This window comes from Sprattus sprattus (assembly GCF_963457725.1).
Source record: "Sprattus sprattus genome assembly, chromosome: 10".
NCBI lineage: Eukaryota > Metazoa > Chordata > Actinopteri > Clupeiformes > Clupeidae > Sprattus > Sprattus sprattus.
This window is the reverse complement of record NC_137908.1, coordinates 15,020,033-15,036,771: the sequence shown is the minus strand read 5'-3', so window position 1 is coordinate 15,036,771 and position 16,739 is coordinate 15,020,033. Positions and strand designations below refer to the sequence as shown.

At 42.4% G+C, this 16,739-nt stretch overlaps 1 protein-coding gene across 1 annotated transcript in view; it reads left to right on the top strand.

Moving 5' to 3' along the window:
- Positions 1 to 12,048: 12,048 nt before the first annotated feature.
- pik3c2b (phosphatidylinositol-4-phosphate 3-kinase, catalytic subunit type 2 beta) overlaps positions 12,049 to 16,739 on the top strand; it is a 36,284-nt gene continuing 31,593 nt past the window's right edge. Inside the window, exon 1 of the mRNA XM_080845743.1 lies at positions 12,049 to 12,126. The gene's annotated coding sequence lies outside the window, so the exon portion shown is untranslated. The remainder of the gene's footprint in view (positions 12,127 to 16,739) is intronic.

The window sequence follows — 16,739 nt, the reverse complement described above, 5'->3', positions numbered from 1 at the left end:
AGTACTCCAGCAGCTCACAGAATTCAAATTCACATCATAGGAATGTAAAGACACAGGACTTCAAGTCTGACAACCCCTTAGTGATGAATAAACCCACAATAAGCCATGCTTATTCACTCTCTGTTAGCCGTATGATTTTGTATCTAGATGTACTGAAGTGTGGGCAATAGGGAAGAGAGTGTGTCTAATAACATAAAGTCAGTTTGACCTTTCCCTTCATGAGAAATGTTTGAGCATTACCAAGTATGAAGTGGTCTTTATGAAGCCAGTGTTGATTATCACATCTCAGCAAAAGCAATTGCGAAATAATTCTGAGAAAAAGAAAGAAAACCGGGAAAATTGGAAGTACCCTCTCAAAGCATTCCCTTCAGGACACAGAAGGAACATCAATGTGCTGACACAAACCCCCCAAGACCATTTGTCCAGTACACCCTCATCCTGAAACAATAAACCAGGGACAACTATCCCTCCATCCTCCTAGATAACCAACTCCTCTCTCTCAGTCTGCCTTCCAACTCTGCCCCCCTCTGCAAACCAGACAACTCACCCCACAGTAAGGGTCAGAGGTGGAGGAGACTGGGGAGGGCTTCAAGGCAGAAGCCCAGTTTTGCTCCTGCATCTTGAAGATGGGTAAGAGCACCCCGACCGGCTCGCTTATTTGGCACCTGTCCAGCAACATGCCCTCCAGATAAGCAACTACCCCCCCCCCCCCCCCCTTTCATCAACTTCAGCCCCCTTCAGGAGCAAAGCTGTTGTTTCAGGTCTAAAAATAGATGCTGTGGAAAAACATAAAGGCCTCTGGAGCAGAGTGGTGTGCACTGAGCTGCACTACAGGTAACCTGAGAAGGGGGAGGAAAGGAAGGGCTGCGATCCGATGAGATGAAGACAGGAAAGACTGCTGGAAGGGATGCCTATACTGTGGAGAGGGCCTCTGTGTTTGTTCTTTTCCTGAAAATGTGTCTAACTGAAAATGAAACGAGCTGTACACCTCACACAGTGACACGGAAGACTGTAAACTGAACGTGCTGATTGGGCTAAGGCACAGTTAAAGGTTAGACGCCACACCTGAAAGACTCGTCCTGGAGGCCTGGCTCTCTTAGAGCCCAGCTGGTCAAGGGAGAAGACAGCAGGTGCCACTAATGCTATTTTAATTGAACCTCACTGTATGCATTCACAGGGCCAATATACCACAACACTGTCGTGCCCACACAGCTATGTGCAGCAGTATAATACCACAGATAATTTGCCAAATTGGGATTACATAATAATCCACCATATGGTTTAAAATATCGGAGCATTAGATTGAAATGGCAAACGAGAAGTAATGCATTTTCATGCAGCGAGGATATTTTCAGAACCCTGTGTTTCCACTCTTGGTATCCTCAATCATGGATGAAATGTAGTTTTAGAAGTAGACTTTACACGTGGAGGATCAATAAACACATCGAACCACCACAAGGACATGACATTGTTCAAGAAAACCGCAACCCCTTAACATTTAAAAAGATCATATAATTTGGTCCAAAAGCACCTTGACAAAAGGGCTTTCAGTAATTTTTAATACTAAGGGGTTCTACATAGTAACTTCAACATCATCAATAGGACAGGCATTCTGCTCCAGGATGCTGGGAAATATCAGCACCTGGTGGTGAATGTAGGAAACTACAGCTAACTGTAAGATGCTCAAACTGCTGTGCTTTCTCTTATGGCAGATATGGATAAAATGCACACCAATGTATATTTATTCATAACTTTAATTATACGTGGCCAGCAGTTTGGGTTGGGTGGTGATGTTTTCTGGTGACGCAAAACAATAGCTGCCATTTTGTGGTTTGATATTAAGGAAATGTTTACAGTACCTGGAGTAACCGCAAACCCACCAAATTCTCATCTACACAAATCGTATCTGAATGAAAACAATTGTGTGGACATATCAATTACTGATATCTGACACCACACTTTCAGTTTCATTTTACTCAACAGCCAGCTGATACTGACCATTTACCATAGGCACACACAATCATATAATTTGGGGACCATAGGTGTATAATGGGGGCGCTGACATATGGGCCTTTAACAAAGTAGAGGGTCCTCTTGGCCCCAGACACAGTCAAAGTCCACAAAGGCAGCTCGCCATAGGGGATGTGCTGGCCATGGCTGCCTAGCATGTATAATTCATGATGGAAAAATTATCAAGGCTGCTGCAGGCCTTTAGATTCTCCATGTTCTGGGATCCCCCTGGGCAGCAGACATTTACCATAAATGGAACATTGTCCCGAGACAGTTATACATAAACGTGAATACTGATGAATGTGACAAATCAGAACTGGAGTATGATGTCATGGTAATAGTAACTGTTGTCACTGTTGTTAAACCTCATGGTAATTGTAACCTAACTGTTGTTACGTCCAGAGATGTATGTTTACCTGGGTCTATTTGACCCCTGTTGATAGAATTATGTTCAGATAACAACCTGGTCAGAAGCCATTGAGAGCCATTTTAAATGGTCTTCTTTTGTAAGAGGCTCTTTGTGGCAAAGACGTAAAGCCTGTACAATTTGGAGAATATAAGTTGTTGTTATGAGCCTCAATGGGTCAAGAGTGGATCTCAGCTAATCAAAATCAGAAAAAAAACATTGTTTTAGTCGGTTGACATACCATGCCAAACTAAAAGTATCTGTTTGTATGGTGCAATGGAGAAATAGGCTTGTATTGGTCTTTAACACTTGCCTGTAATGCTAAAATTTAGAGTTTAACTGCGTTAGTGTCACCCATTGCTATGCCTTTCAATGTGTAATGCAGATCAAATCCCTCTGAACATCCTGGATCAGACTCGGCAAGGCCTTGTAGCCTACAGAAGCTCATCCTCGGGACAAGAAGTCACGGCATGCAGCTATGTCTTTAGCATGCCACAATTAGTTTGTCTTCATGTATCTGTTTGTCGCAATCACAATCCGATGCTCCACAACTATGTGTGCTTATTTTGGTTGTGCATCAGGCGGACACGCCTGGGTGGAGACCAGTTAAAGTAGTCTCAATGCTTCATCACAAACATGCTGACGAAATATCAGAAGGTCTCTTACGACAACGGGTACCACGAAACACTTGCCGATAGCATACCGCGGAGTATCTCCAACCTGCATTTCCACCGGCCCTAAAATCAAGCGTGTTGACAGCTATTTTTCCTCGACCGCTTCCCAATTGTTTAATTGGTTGTTCACTTGTCATAATACAGTTGAGTGCATGTAATAACTGAGAGGCAACTTGGGTGTGTTTCTGCAATATAATGGCTGTGTAAGTCATTTGCGCAGAGCAGCAAAATACACCGCATCACCCGGCGATGCGCAGAGGACTCAAGGGCTCGCCAGTGTGAATCAGCTCTCTCGGCTGTAACACGAGATTATGCGAGTGCTTTGAAATCATCCCGTTCCGTTCGAACTGAAGCAACTGCAGCCTATCACCGTTACATCTCGCCATTTAAAACTAAAATGAATCCTAATGCCAGGCAAAACGGAAACAGACACGAGCAGCATATGCCTACAGAGATAACATAAGATGGCCCAGTAGAATGACATTTTGTACCTTACCTGATACTCCGCTGGTATGACCACGAGTGCTTCTGTGTGTTCCTGCGGCTTGTTTTTGCTAACTCAGCAACGTCAACAGCAGTTGGTAGTCGTGATGCGGTACAGCAGGTATTGTCATGCATTCGCTTCTAACGGCCTCTCCTTCGTTCTCTAGAGCTCAGCTGTGCGCGCAACCGGCCCCTGCGCACGCTCCTCTGTCAGACTGATAGAAAGTAGAATGCGCGTGCCCCCGCCCACAACTGGCCAGGTGTTTCGAAGAGAACACGTGCACAGCTGCAGCAACGTGATAACGTAAGAAAAAACATTTTACATCATGACGCAGGATTATTCAAGTAGGCAGATAAGTTTAGCCCATGTCTCTCGAGGTTTTGTCGAATCAAATGTGAAGGACTACACAATACATTTCCGTTTTATATTAATCGGGAATAGGCCTAACGTTTATGATTTGGTAGACATGAATTGTTAAAATGATACAATTCCAGTTAGTGCTCGTGTAAAATAAATGGTCATTTCGTAAAAAAATAAATGTTTGTTTTTTGCTTTTTTGCAGAATACTTGAACTCATCAGAGATCGTTGAACTTTAACGACGTTAGAGATCTTATAATAAACAGATTCTGCTAGGCGTGATTTTTAAATAGAAGTTTGAATAGAAATAAGTGCTGCTGCTGTAATGAAAGTAAACAAAACATTGGCGATGGTAGGCCTATCATATCATATGTTACAGTATTATTGTATTATGGGCTCTATTCAGCATCAATAGCTTTGTTTGCTATAGTTGGGCAGGTTAATCACAGGGGATATGTGTCAGACTCCTTTCATGTTATTAAGTTATTCTCAAATATTTTTTGTTCATTAGAAAGTCGCCTAATTATGAACATATATAAATTGCACAAACACATGTAAACCCTAGAAATACTGGACATGCAAAGACAGACAGACAGAGACAGAGAAGGCACAGATTCAAATGTCTATGCTAGTGTTTTAACAATCATGGAGTTGTCTGCGGTGGTATTTGTTCAGGAGCGCATTGCCTATCACAATGTCCCCCTGTCAGCAAACACAGTTCCCCTTTGACAGCAGAAGGGATCTGCATTACCACATTCTCACAATAACACACTGGCACGGGGACACTGTGACACAGATCCCCAGGAGACAACACAGTTTTCCCCTGATCTCTCTCCCTGGTATGCACAGACCACTGACAAATCTCTTCTAAATCACATTAATCATAGACTAAAGCACAGCGCCCGGCTTATAAACAATGGTCTCAGAACCCACACAGGTCAAATCTGATACTTGCTGTAAACAGATTTGTTTGGACTGGACCTTTGATATATCTGCTGTCTCCCTCTGTCCACACTTCCCTTAAAATGTGAAACTGAGAGGTCATCTGTGTTTGCCACTAACTTTATATTCCAGTTGAGCTCACAATGCCTATATAAATGTAACTAATATCTTTCTCCTAGGTTAGGCTGGAAGGAGTATTGACTGACCTGGTCAAAGTCAAGATGTTTTCCTTTGGATGTAATTTACCATTTTAATATTTTAAAGTTGGCTGGGTGTGTATGACTTTTTAAAATGAGAATCATGGAGAAAGAATCACATATAGGACAGAGCAGCACACTCTCTTGGGAACTTAACTATTGGCATAATAGGCTTTATGGTGTGAGGCTAATCAGAAAGAGTTGCAATTACAGCAATCCATAGGCTATACTGTGTGAATGACGTTTTCTATGCATTTCACTGTAGGATGCACAAAAATTAGCTCAATGTTCTATAAATGATGAAAATATCATATATTTCAACTTTTTAACAAAACTAAATGTCAACATTTTGTCCATCAGCCTACATCTGTGGTCTCTGTCACTACTTTTAGTCTGTCCTGTAAGCTTTGTGAAGATTTAATTGGATTCAGAGTACATTTCTTCAAAGCTTTCACCGTAGAAGATAAGGAATATTCTTGCCAGGGTATAGTGATAAAAAATATTTTTGTGAAAAAAATGCTTGTTAGAGGTGTTGACCATTACCATTTGTATGACACATGAGAGAGAGAGAGAGAGAGAGAGAGAGAGAGAGAGAGAGAGAGAGAGAGAGAGAGAGTGAGAGAGAGAGAGAGAGAGAGAGGGAGAGAGAAAGAAAGAGAGACGAGTCTTTGAGATCTTCCACTACCAAGGATTTAAAGCTGCCTTACATGATTATGGTGCCAAGCTTGAGGGGCAGGAGGGTGGGGATTGCCACATGGGGGGCATGATTTGGTGGAGCTTAAATCTCCAAAAGCTTTTCTCCACTGGAGAGCATTGACATTTCATTAATTTGATATCCTGCAGAACAATAAAAGAAGCTTCTAGACTCATTCCTTAATTCCAGGAATGGAGTGTATAAAGACTCCATGCATATGGAAATATCTGGGTGAAATTTAAATCACGAAGGAATCAGACAAAATGTTGGGTGCAGGTTTTACTCTCTCTGACAGATTGTAATAAAGAGGATTCAAAAACATGGGGCTTAGATTTTCCTTTAGGGATGGTTAAATAGAAGGTATGTCTTTTCAGCTCTAAGCTGTTTACAAATACAGCATTAGACTGTTGGTAAACTATGGCTGTATCAACATTTGTCCAGATTCAAGAGCTCATGAGCCCCTATATGGATACAAAAACAATAATACAGGTGGACATGAGGTATGCTGTCAGCAGCTGTCCAGAAGACGCACACACAACACTCATCTCCAAATTAAAGTAATTTCAAAGAGAGCACCAATCTTCAGCATTGCTAAAAGCATCATTACAATTAGTGAGGTATCTACCTAAAAGAGTCCCTCCATGATTTTTGCAATCTTGCATTTTCACAAATTCATGCAATTTTCTATTATTAGTGTAAGATTTCAAATTAGACAAAAATTTAATTTCTGGATTATTTGGAATTGATTTAATTTAACTCGGAAATAACTCAATTTCAACCACATTGTTTTAGAATTCCTGCAGCAAACTCATTGTCGGTGAATTCCCCGCCCCTTCACTGCATTTCAGTTGGTCTGGCAAACTACTCAACAGCGGTCCACTTCACTCACGTAATTGGACACGCCTTTAACCAATCAGACCAGCGATACTATACAACGATACAACGATTGGTAATAAAGCAAACACATATTTTTTCTGTATGAATTGTTCCAGGGCAAGTTTCTGTTCTGTTTTCAAAGAAAACTTACCTTATCGATGTTTTGCGGTGCTTCGGCGACCACCATGTCCAATGTTTAAAAACTCTCCGTGCAGTAGATTTTGTTACTTAGCCGTGGTTAGTTTAAATCCGCCAATGGCGCGCCAGGTAGCCAAAAGCCAGTTTGTGATTGGCTCCAAGGATCCTGGAAATCTTGAAATGAACTGCTATCCGAAGTTTGCCAGACCCACTTCAGAGGCAAAATCAAATTGGCCGGAAGAAGAGGGGCGGGACTTCCCAGACTAGCAAACTCAGTCATTTCTGGCCACAATAAACCCTAGCAAGATCCTGTTGGAATCACTACAAGGCATTGGAAAACTTTGCACCAACAGAGACCAGGGGGGTATTCCACATACGTGGTTAAGTGGCAAACCTGGATAAGTTAACTCAGAGTAAGTGGTAAACCTCCTAATAAAATAACCATATTGGTTCATTCTCTTAGCAAAACAACGTCAGAGGGCCTTTTTATCAGAAGGTTCTCCACTTACTCTGAGGTAGGTTATCCAGGTTTTTCACTCAACCACATACAGTACGTGGAATACCCCCCAGGTTAGTCAAAAACACTAGCTAAAAACACATACACACAACATTGCTAGCTAAGTAGCTAATAACAGTGTGACGCAATAGCCTACAGGCATGATTTATGTCATCGTGGAGGTAGCCAGTGCATCAAAGCAGGGCTGTAGTCTACGTGATACGCAGGTATACGCCGTATTACCACCTAAAACGTTCGTGGGTTTGCGTATATCCACTAAAACCTATGTCTCCACTAAAACCTAGGCCAGGGGAGAGCTGTGGCACCGACCCAGACAGTATACCCACCACAGAAAACTAGACTACAGCACTGCATCAAAGCAACCATTCGACATTGAAGGCAAGATGTTTCAACAAGTGAAACATAATGAACTTAGATTATGAATTTGCCAGCACTCAGTCATGCCACATAAGCCAGGGAAAGTGCACACACGGCATAGCGAAACAGGCTACAGATAAAACACAGTAGCCTGTGGGACACAGGCAATGACAAAAATCATTAGCAGGTAGACTATTACAAGGTAATACAATAATGAATGAAAGAAAATCATTTCGACATTTAAGCTAACTCTGTAGCTCATTCTCTTAAAAAGTGTAGGCCTATTTGTTTAGTGTGTCTAGCCTTGTACATTTGTATGTGCTATGATTAATTTACTCGTAGTGAGTTTTTGAGTGTTAAGCCATAGCCATAGCAATAGCAAACTCATCATTCAGATAGTTTCAGATAGTAGATCATTTTTGTATTTTGTATTGAATTATTGTTTCTGTCCGCCACTGACATTGCGTGCACCTGATACTGTCGATTTGCATCATTTGTTTGCTTGTTTAATTTATAGAATAGCAGAGTAATGAGATGGTAATCAATAAGGTAAACATCAAATGAAAAGGTGAAAATGTTCTAAAAAAAAGAAGTTTCTTTACAATTGCATTACTGTACAGTACACTGTACTGTACACATGAGAAATACATCTGTTGAAGTGGGAGACAAAATCATTAGGGCACAAGGCTAAGGAGGAATAGTGTTTTGCATCTATACTGGCTTTCAGAATCGTCTCTGTGCCCTTTGACCTCAATATACCATGTCAGTTTTGAGAGATATATAGGTGTATCTAAAAATATTGAATATCGTGGAAAAGTTTTTCCCTAATTTAATTCAAAAAGTGGCACTTTCATATATTTTAGAATCATTACACATAAAGTGTCATGTTTCAAGCCTTTTTTGTTTTAATCTTGATGATTACGGCTCACAGCTCATAGAAATCAAAAATCCAGTATCTTTAAATATTAGAATAAAGACAAATGTCAACCTGAGATGGGCCCTAATCAGCAAATGAACTCAAAATACCTGCAAAGGTTTCCTGAGCCTTCAGTGTCTCAGTCTGGTTCAGTCAACACAACCACAATCATGGGGAAGACTGCTGACTTGACAGTTGTCCAGGAGACACTCATTGACACCCTCCATGAGGAGGGTAAGCCACATAAAGTCATTGCTGGTTGTTCACAGAGTGCTCAGTGCTGTATCAAAGCATATTCATGGAAAGTCGACTGGAAGGGAAACGTGTGGTATGAAAAGGTGCCCAAGCGAAGGGGATAACCGCAGCCTTGAGAGGATTTAAGAGCTTCACAAGGAGTGGACTGAGGCTGGAGTAAGTGCATCAAGAGCCACCACACACAGACGTGTCCAGGAAATTATTCCTAGTTTCAAGCCACTCCTGAACCAGGGACAACATCAGAGGCATCTTACCTGAGCAAAGGAGGGGAAAAAAATTGACAGTTACTCAGTGGAAATTTTGCATACCATTAGGAAATCAAGGTCCCTGATTCTGGAGGAAGAGTGGAGAGGCACAGAATCCAAGTTGCCTGAAGTCCAGTGTGAAGTGTGAGTGATGATTTGGGGTGCCATGTCATCTGTTGGTGTTGGTCCACCGTGTTATATCAAGTCCAGAGTCAATGCCGCTGTCTATCAGGACATTTTAAAGCACTTCATGCTTCTGTACTTCCAAGCTTTATGGAGATGCTGATTTCCTTTTCCAGCAGGTCTTGGCACCTGTCCACAGTGCCAAAACAGCTGGTAACTGGTTTGATTGGCCAGCCAACTGGCCTGACCTGAACTCCATACAGAATCTATGACGTAGTGTCAAGAGGAAAATGAGATCCACCACACCAAACAATGCAGCTGAGCTGAAGGCCGCTATCAAAGCAACCTGGGCTTCCATATCACCTCAGTAGTGGCACAGGCTGATTGTCTCCCTGTCACACAACATTGATGCAGTATTTTGTGCAAAGGGAGACCCGACCAAGTATTGAGTGAATAAATTAACATACTTTTTTGTGTTTTGAGTTAAATAGCTGATTAGAGCTCTTATCAGGTCGACATTTCTGTATTGCAATTGTTTTATTCTAATATTTTGATACTGGATTTTTGATTCCCATGAGCTATAATCCGTTATCATCAAGGAAAAAAAAAAAAAGGCTTGAAACATGACACTTTATGTGTTATGATTCTATAATATATGAAGGTGTCACTTTTATGAATTAAATTTCAGAAAAAAATTAACTTTTCCACGACATTCACATTTTTTGAGATACACCTGTACAGCTGTATACAGCATTTGCTTGACTTTTAGTTTCTTCATATTGCATAAAAAGGCTTACAATATCAGTCTCACACACTCACTGAAAAAGTGTGTTGATTTTCTTGCTCTAAGAAATGTATTGAAATAAATTGACATTTACATTTATTTATTTGGCAGAAGCTTTTATCTAAAGCAAGTGAAGTATAGTTATCAAGCTAGGCAACCCAATGAGAGTAAGTGTCACCAAACTACAGTAGTTCTAGTCAGCCTTAGAAGGGAAGGAAGGTGATCTCGGAAGAGATGAGTCTTCAAGAGATTCTAGTCCTCTTATAGTTTATGGGAAAATATGTTAACAGATAGGGCATCACAAAACATGTCCTAACTTTCTTCAAAAACTGTGTATATAAACCCTTGTACAAGTTAAACATAGAGGTCAGGGTTATACACACGGTTTGGTCAGACAGATCCCTGTGTATAATTGCTCTGGAACATCATGTGCACTCTTGTATTAAGCGCCATGGGGCAACACGAATCTCTTTTGTGGGTGCACGTCTAAAGATGGTACAATACTGCTCTCTGTTGGTGAAACGTATTAATAACACACTGGGGTGCTCTCTAGTGGAGACAGGTGTAAACGCAATAGGATGCTTTGCACAAATGAGCGAGTCACCCTTTGTGTGTCTATGTGTGTGTGTGTGTGTGTGTGTGTGTGTGTGTGTGTGTGTGTGTGTGTGTGTGTGTGTGTGTGTGTGTGTGTGTGTGTGTGTGTGTTTGTGTGTGTGTGTATGTGTATGTGTGTGTGTGTGTGTGTGTGTGGGGGGGGGGGTGTGTATATCTCTCACATAGTTTCAAAAACAAGTAAGTAGTAAGTAGTAAACAAGTGTGTGTATCTCTCACATAGTTTCAAAAACAAGTAGACATCTTTTCTGCCTCAGCAAAAGGGCTACAACTGTTACAGGACGGAAAGGGTGTTTATCTGATTTTGTTTTCATGTCTTTCAGGAAAGCCCCATACAGAAGAAGCGCTCAGATCATTTTTAGATCAAAGAAAAAAAGATAGCTTTTTTATGGCACTCCCGACTGGGGCAAACCGCACACAACATGTATTTTTCAAATCTAAGTATGACTTAACTCACTTAACTGTTATAGTTAAATGCTGTTCCCTAAGACATAAAGTACAATTTTGCATCTATATCACAGACAAAATTTGCACTGAGTGTGGGCGTATTTTTGTGAAAGAGCTGGTTGTGGTTCGGTGGTGGGTTTCATGGTCAGAATGGAAGATCCAGAATGACGTAGTCGAGTTTAGCAAATGATGCAGTGGGCCTATACGTCACGAGGTTAGCTGTTATGGTGAGATTGAGAAGCATGCGAACAGTTCTGAGGAGGGGAAAAGTTCCACACAGTACAAATATTGCTCACCATCAGCGGCAATTTACAAGTATCTCTAAAGGCCTCGAAATGTATTTTAGCAATCCACGTGCAGCCTTGATGATATAGGAAACAGTACAAAGATAGACAACTAGAATGTATAGAATAGCGTTGAAGTGGTGAGGAATGGAGGCTACAATGAAAATGGGAGCGATAGGCCTATGCTAGAATTGTACTTTAGCGTACAGATCTTGCTCAATGTATCAATAATATCAATATTATAATTAATAACAATAACAACACACAATAATATAATCAACAAATGTTCTCATTATTATTGTGTTGCTATTAGCCTATTAGTAAAATCCAAACACGAAAACAACTATCCGCACATAATATTATGTGCGGATAGTTGTTTTCGTGTTTGGATTTTAAATGTAGTGATAGCCTACGAAAAGATAAACATAAGGGTGTTGTTACAAGAAACGCCCACCAGAGTTCAGGATTCTCGTCGCTATCCTCCATTTGACTGGCCCCCTTTCTGTTTGCTGAGAGAGGGCGATGAGCGATGAACTGCAAGGCTGGAAACCTCGCCAGTTCGGCAACAAAATAACCGGGTAATAGTAGCAAGAAAGCGTGAGTGTCATTGTTTCACCACGTTTTTACGGATTCAACAGAACGTGGACCTAAACCTTTGACAAATGGATGCTTCTTATCCCAGTTAGTAGTTACAACGCTCAGTGACTGGAGTTGATATATTGCGGGAGTCGAAGAAACAATTGGGAATCAATACGTTAAAAACGCGAAATCGGATGTCATGATAGAGTCTCAAACATTTTAGATAAGGTAAGGTACCTTCCCTTGATGATGGAATGGTGTACTTTCATTCTAAAATGTAACATGCACGGATAAAAGAATGATCTGCTTGTGGTGAGTTATTTCTCAAAAAGCTCTTTACGTTAGGCTGCTGCTGCTGCTGCTGCCGCCGCCGCCGCCGCCGGGGCGCAGTCACCCAGCGTTAACGTTAGTTGTCAAACATTCATCCACTGCAGCTGCTTTTGCGCATGCAATTTTCACTTCTCGACCAAATCGAATGGACTATTCATTACTATGCCACTAAATGTGAAATAAACGAGACAGCAGGTGAGTGGCTAAAACAACGGGTTATGGCGACGTGTAAACATTATGCCGTGTCAAGTTAGGTAGGCTCTTGTATCACGCATATTAAGGAAATGCTTCATTTATCATTAAGATGTAATTGAGGTGACATACGGGTCAGTATACTGGGACAGTAGGTTACTAGTCCAGTCGTATTTTACCCAAACATAAACGTAAAGAACACTACTGGTCACTAACGATTGGTTTATGGCAGTAGCCGATAGATGGGACAGCACGTAGCCCACCGAAATACCAGCATGTATTTGTGATAAACTGTCGGTTTACAAGACCTTTTCAGAGGAACTGGTTATTGAAAGGCCATGGTAGTTGTAAAAACAGATACAGATAGGTAGCCTACGTTTTTTAACAGCTAAAACGAGTTGGTGTAATTGTTGGTGTGATTTGAACCCATAGGCCTATATGTCACAAGCTCAGGCACTTTCTAGAAAGCCAAGTTTTTATGGAGCTTTTGTTGATTCACATGGTGGGCTGTGAAGTATAAAAGTACTTTTAGCAATTCTATGAGAGGCTTAACATGGGTCAAGTGTAGTCATAGTCCTGTACCTACCTACCCCTACCACTGAACACTGAACAACTGGTTCTCACATAATATTGTGCTGATGTTAGCTGGGTATTCCACAGCCTTGGTAAACTTTTTCTTTCAGTATCAGTGTCCAGATCACTTCCAGAGAGTTATTTTGATTTAGATCTGAACTGCACCTTGAAGCCCTCTAGTGCCCTACAGCATTTTGCTCTGATGCTGAGAACATATCCTGACAAACTGGCTGAACATGTGGCCTAGGTTGTTGTTTGCAAGCTCTGAAGTGACATGTTTGTTGTCAAAGGATTGAATTTCTGAACGGTTGCGCTTTGTATTCGCATGAGGACATATGAAATGGGCTAAGACCGGGTACTTTGAGGCATATCTATCCATTTCATTTGTATGGTTTGTTTTTTGCAAGTGCACATAGAATCTCTTTTCACTCCTCCAACAGTTAAATGTTACATTGGAGTTGGAAGGTCCACCTAGTTATGGAAGGTCCACCTAGTAGTCAGTGCTAAAAAAAAATATGTCCTGATGGCCAGTGTGCGTTGCTATGGCAAAGAGCCACTCCCTTTCATGCTCATTTTTTCACAATCTTGTCTGATCTACTCTGGTCAGGTCATCTCGGCTCTCAGATTCCTGGGATGCATTCAGAGTCCTTGTCCTGGTGCTTTTGGCAAGATGGTGATTAGTGTGTTGATGGATTTTGGAAGAACTCTCTGACAAACACATTTATGAACCCCATTTGTGCAGTGGATATGTGATCTGATAAAAATGTGACATCACAGCATGCCACCGCCATGAATTCCTGAAGTGACTGGTAGACGATAATAATCACCCACAGACACTGAGATGTGCAGCAAACATGGAGTGGGTAGTGTGTTGAACTTGGTCGTGGGAGTGTTATTTCCTGAAGTGTATTTATTTTGTTTGTTTTTTGCTTACACAAGTTGTTGTGAAACATTGCACCTTCACAGAACTGATATGGCTGTTTCCTGGTACGCCATTCCCATTGAAAGGAACAACCACTTATCACTGGCAATTGTGACACTAAGGGAAAACCATGTACTTATGTAACTTGTATTAACCTTCTTCCTGTCTTGAAGACACTGGAAGAAGACTCACAGGAGGTTAGTCACTGTTGGCATTTGGGATCCATGTTTGGTGGAGAGCCTATGCAGATCTGGTGCTGTGGGGCTTTAGGGAGCCCATCCAGACGGCAGGAGCAGCATGATAGGGGGGATTTCTGTGGGACCATGTGACTGAAAGCACCAGAGCCCCAGCACCCTGGGGAATCAGCTGGAGCGTGCGTCTGTTACACTCAGAGTGTACCCTAGCGTGTGTGTGTGTGTGTGTGTCAGTGGGAGGGTCCTGGGGGGAGGGGCAAGATTGTGTGTGTGTGTGTGTGTGTGTGTGTGTGTGTGTGTGTGTGAGAGTGTGTGTGTATATGACAGCGGCCCTTTTGTCTCTTGGTGGCAGAGCCGTGTGAACGTGTCTGTGTTGGCCCGGGCTTGTGTGACGCTATCGTCCCCCCGCCCTCCCCCAGCCTCCTTTTGTTCACCCCCCATCATTTTGGAACCTCCCCCTAATGGGATGGGATTAAACCCGAGATTGATTCTGGGGGTTGCTATCTCCTCCTGGCCTCGGGGTAACACCATAGGAACAAAAGCGAATCTCTGCCTTTCCAAACCTGCCACCCTCCTCCACCAAACCTGCCCCACCCCATTCCACACCCACCCCTGGGCGTCTGACATCATCTAGTCCCTCTCTCTCAGAGGCTCTCCCCAGGCCAGGGTCCTAAACTGGGCAGAGGAGGCGAGGGACCTGGCCAGACCCCTGGGAACCAAAGAGGGCTCCATCAGAAAGAAAGAGTATCGACTAGAAATCGACATCCTTGTATCGTTTGCAGTCCATCTGTTGACGTCTGAGCTTGCTCTGTTTACCAACATGTCTGGCTGTCACACTTATCTCTGCCATGGGAGAGGGGTGGATTTACTGCACATGGTTTTGCTGATGCTGGTTTTGTCTTTCAGGCAAACTGCATTTATTACCATTGTCTGGGATCAGTAGATCACCACAGGCTTTATAGTCTTAGCCATGTGTGCTCTGTTGTGTAATCTCTGTGTCATAGATGACAACTGGCTAGAATGATCTGGGCTGATTTGACTTGAGTCAGCACATCCTCCTCTTTTTTGTCTTCTCTGTGGGAAATTAGATTACCAACCCATCCCCCCCCCTCTCCCCACTCGCCCTCCCCCAGTCAATAGATGAGAAGCAGCCTCTTGGCCACACACGGCTACAGACACACTTGTGATCATAAATTTCATGATGGTGCAAAGATGTTTGGGCTTTTTTTCGCCTCTCCTCTCAGGCCTTGTTTTGTGGGCCCTTCTGGATTTCCAGTCTCTGTCCCCACCTGTCTGGCCCACAACGTCTACCTTGTACGTCGCTTTGGACAAAAGCATCTGCTAAATGACTAAATGTAAATGTAATTTGCTAAAACGGGGGAAAAAATACAGAGAAGGCACAGCAGGGTTTCCGCTACGTTCATTTCAGCGTGGCGGGCCGCCGCACCTTCGTCATTCCCCGCCACGCATCGGAAAAAATCGGAGCCCTGTTTTTTGGTGTGTTATTTGCCACATCAAAGGATTCGTCTGCCTTTCCCGCACTTGATCAGCGTTCCACGGCATCCACGGCTTACCACAGCCGGTTTACATACTCCCCCCGCCCCCTCTCTCGTTTCTGACACACTGGCCCTCAAACTAGAAACCGAACAACTGGATCAGAGGTACGTGACGTTGAATTAATTTTATTTTACATGTGAGAACAAGTTGTTGAACATTGTGCAGGGGTTACATCGTAGGCCTAATATGTTGTAGACGTAGACGGCTGGTTTCTCACATTGCGTCTATTTCGGGAGGCTAAATGTAAATAAGCTTCAGTAACGGTCATTTCTAAACGCACAGCTGTGTGTGGTCCCTCAATGAGCCCTGCACTTGTAGCGGATGACAACAGAGCAAAGTTTGTTAAAGGTAGCAAGTCCGAGGCCTGCGTGGTTTTAAAATAGGCGGACACCTTCGCAGAGCTCATAGATCTATTAGTTAGGCTAAGGACAAGCCGACCAACTTAGCGATTTCGTTCGTAATAAATACAAGAACAGTTAAACAAGTAGCCTAATAGCTAGTAATTCCCGCCGGAGTTTTCGAAACCAAAATGTCAACGCGTCCTCTTCAAAGATAATAATTCTAATGCATTTAGATCGTCTCACTCTGTCCTCTTTTTCAGATGAGTTTGCTGAAATACTTCACTAAAAAAAGGAAAGAGCCATTTCTCAAATTAACCTCGAGATATCCTGTGAATTCATAACCCCACTTGGACATGCGTTCGTGTGTGTGTGTGTGTTTTGCCTTTCAGCACCGCCTTCTCTTGTTTGACTTGTTGACCACTTTGCGGCACCCTGCTTAATGACGTTGTTGTAGCAAGCGCTGTACAGCATCATTAGGCTTCAGCAAGCAGGCTACTATGCGTGCAGTGTAAATATCCCCAAAATAAACACCTGCCCCTTTTGCTAAATCTTCTTATGATGACAGTATCAGTAGTCAGTAACAATAGTCATAGTAGTCACACAATGTATGTGAAGTAGGCTACTGTAAACAGTAATATTTTGTCATCATATTTCAACATGTAATGTTTTGAAATGAAATATAGGCAGGTAGTAGTAGTGGAGCTGGAGAATGCTGCCTAGAACCAAGAGAGT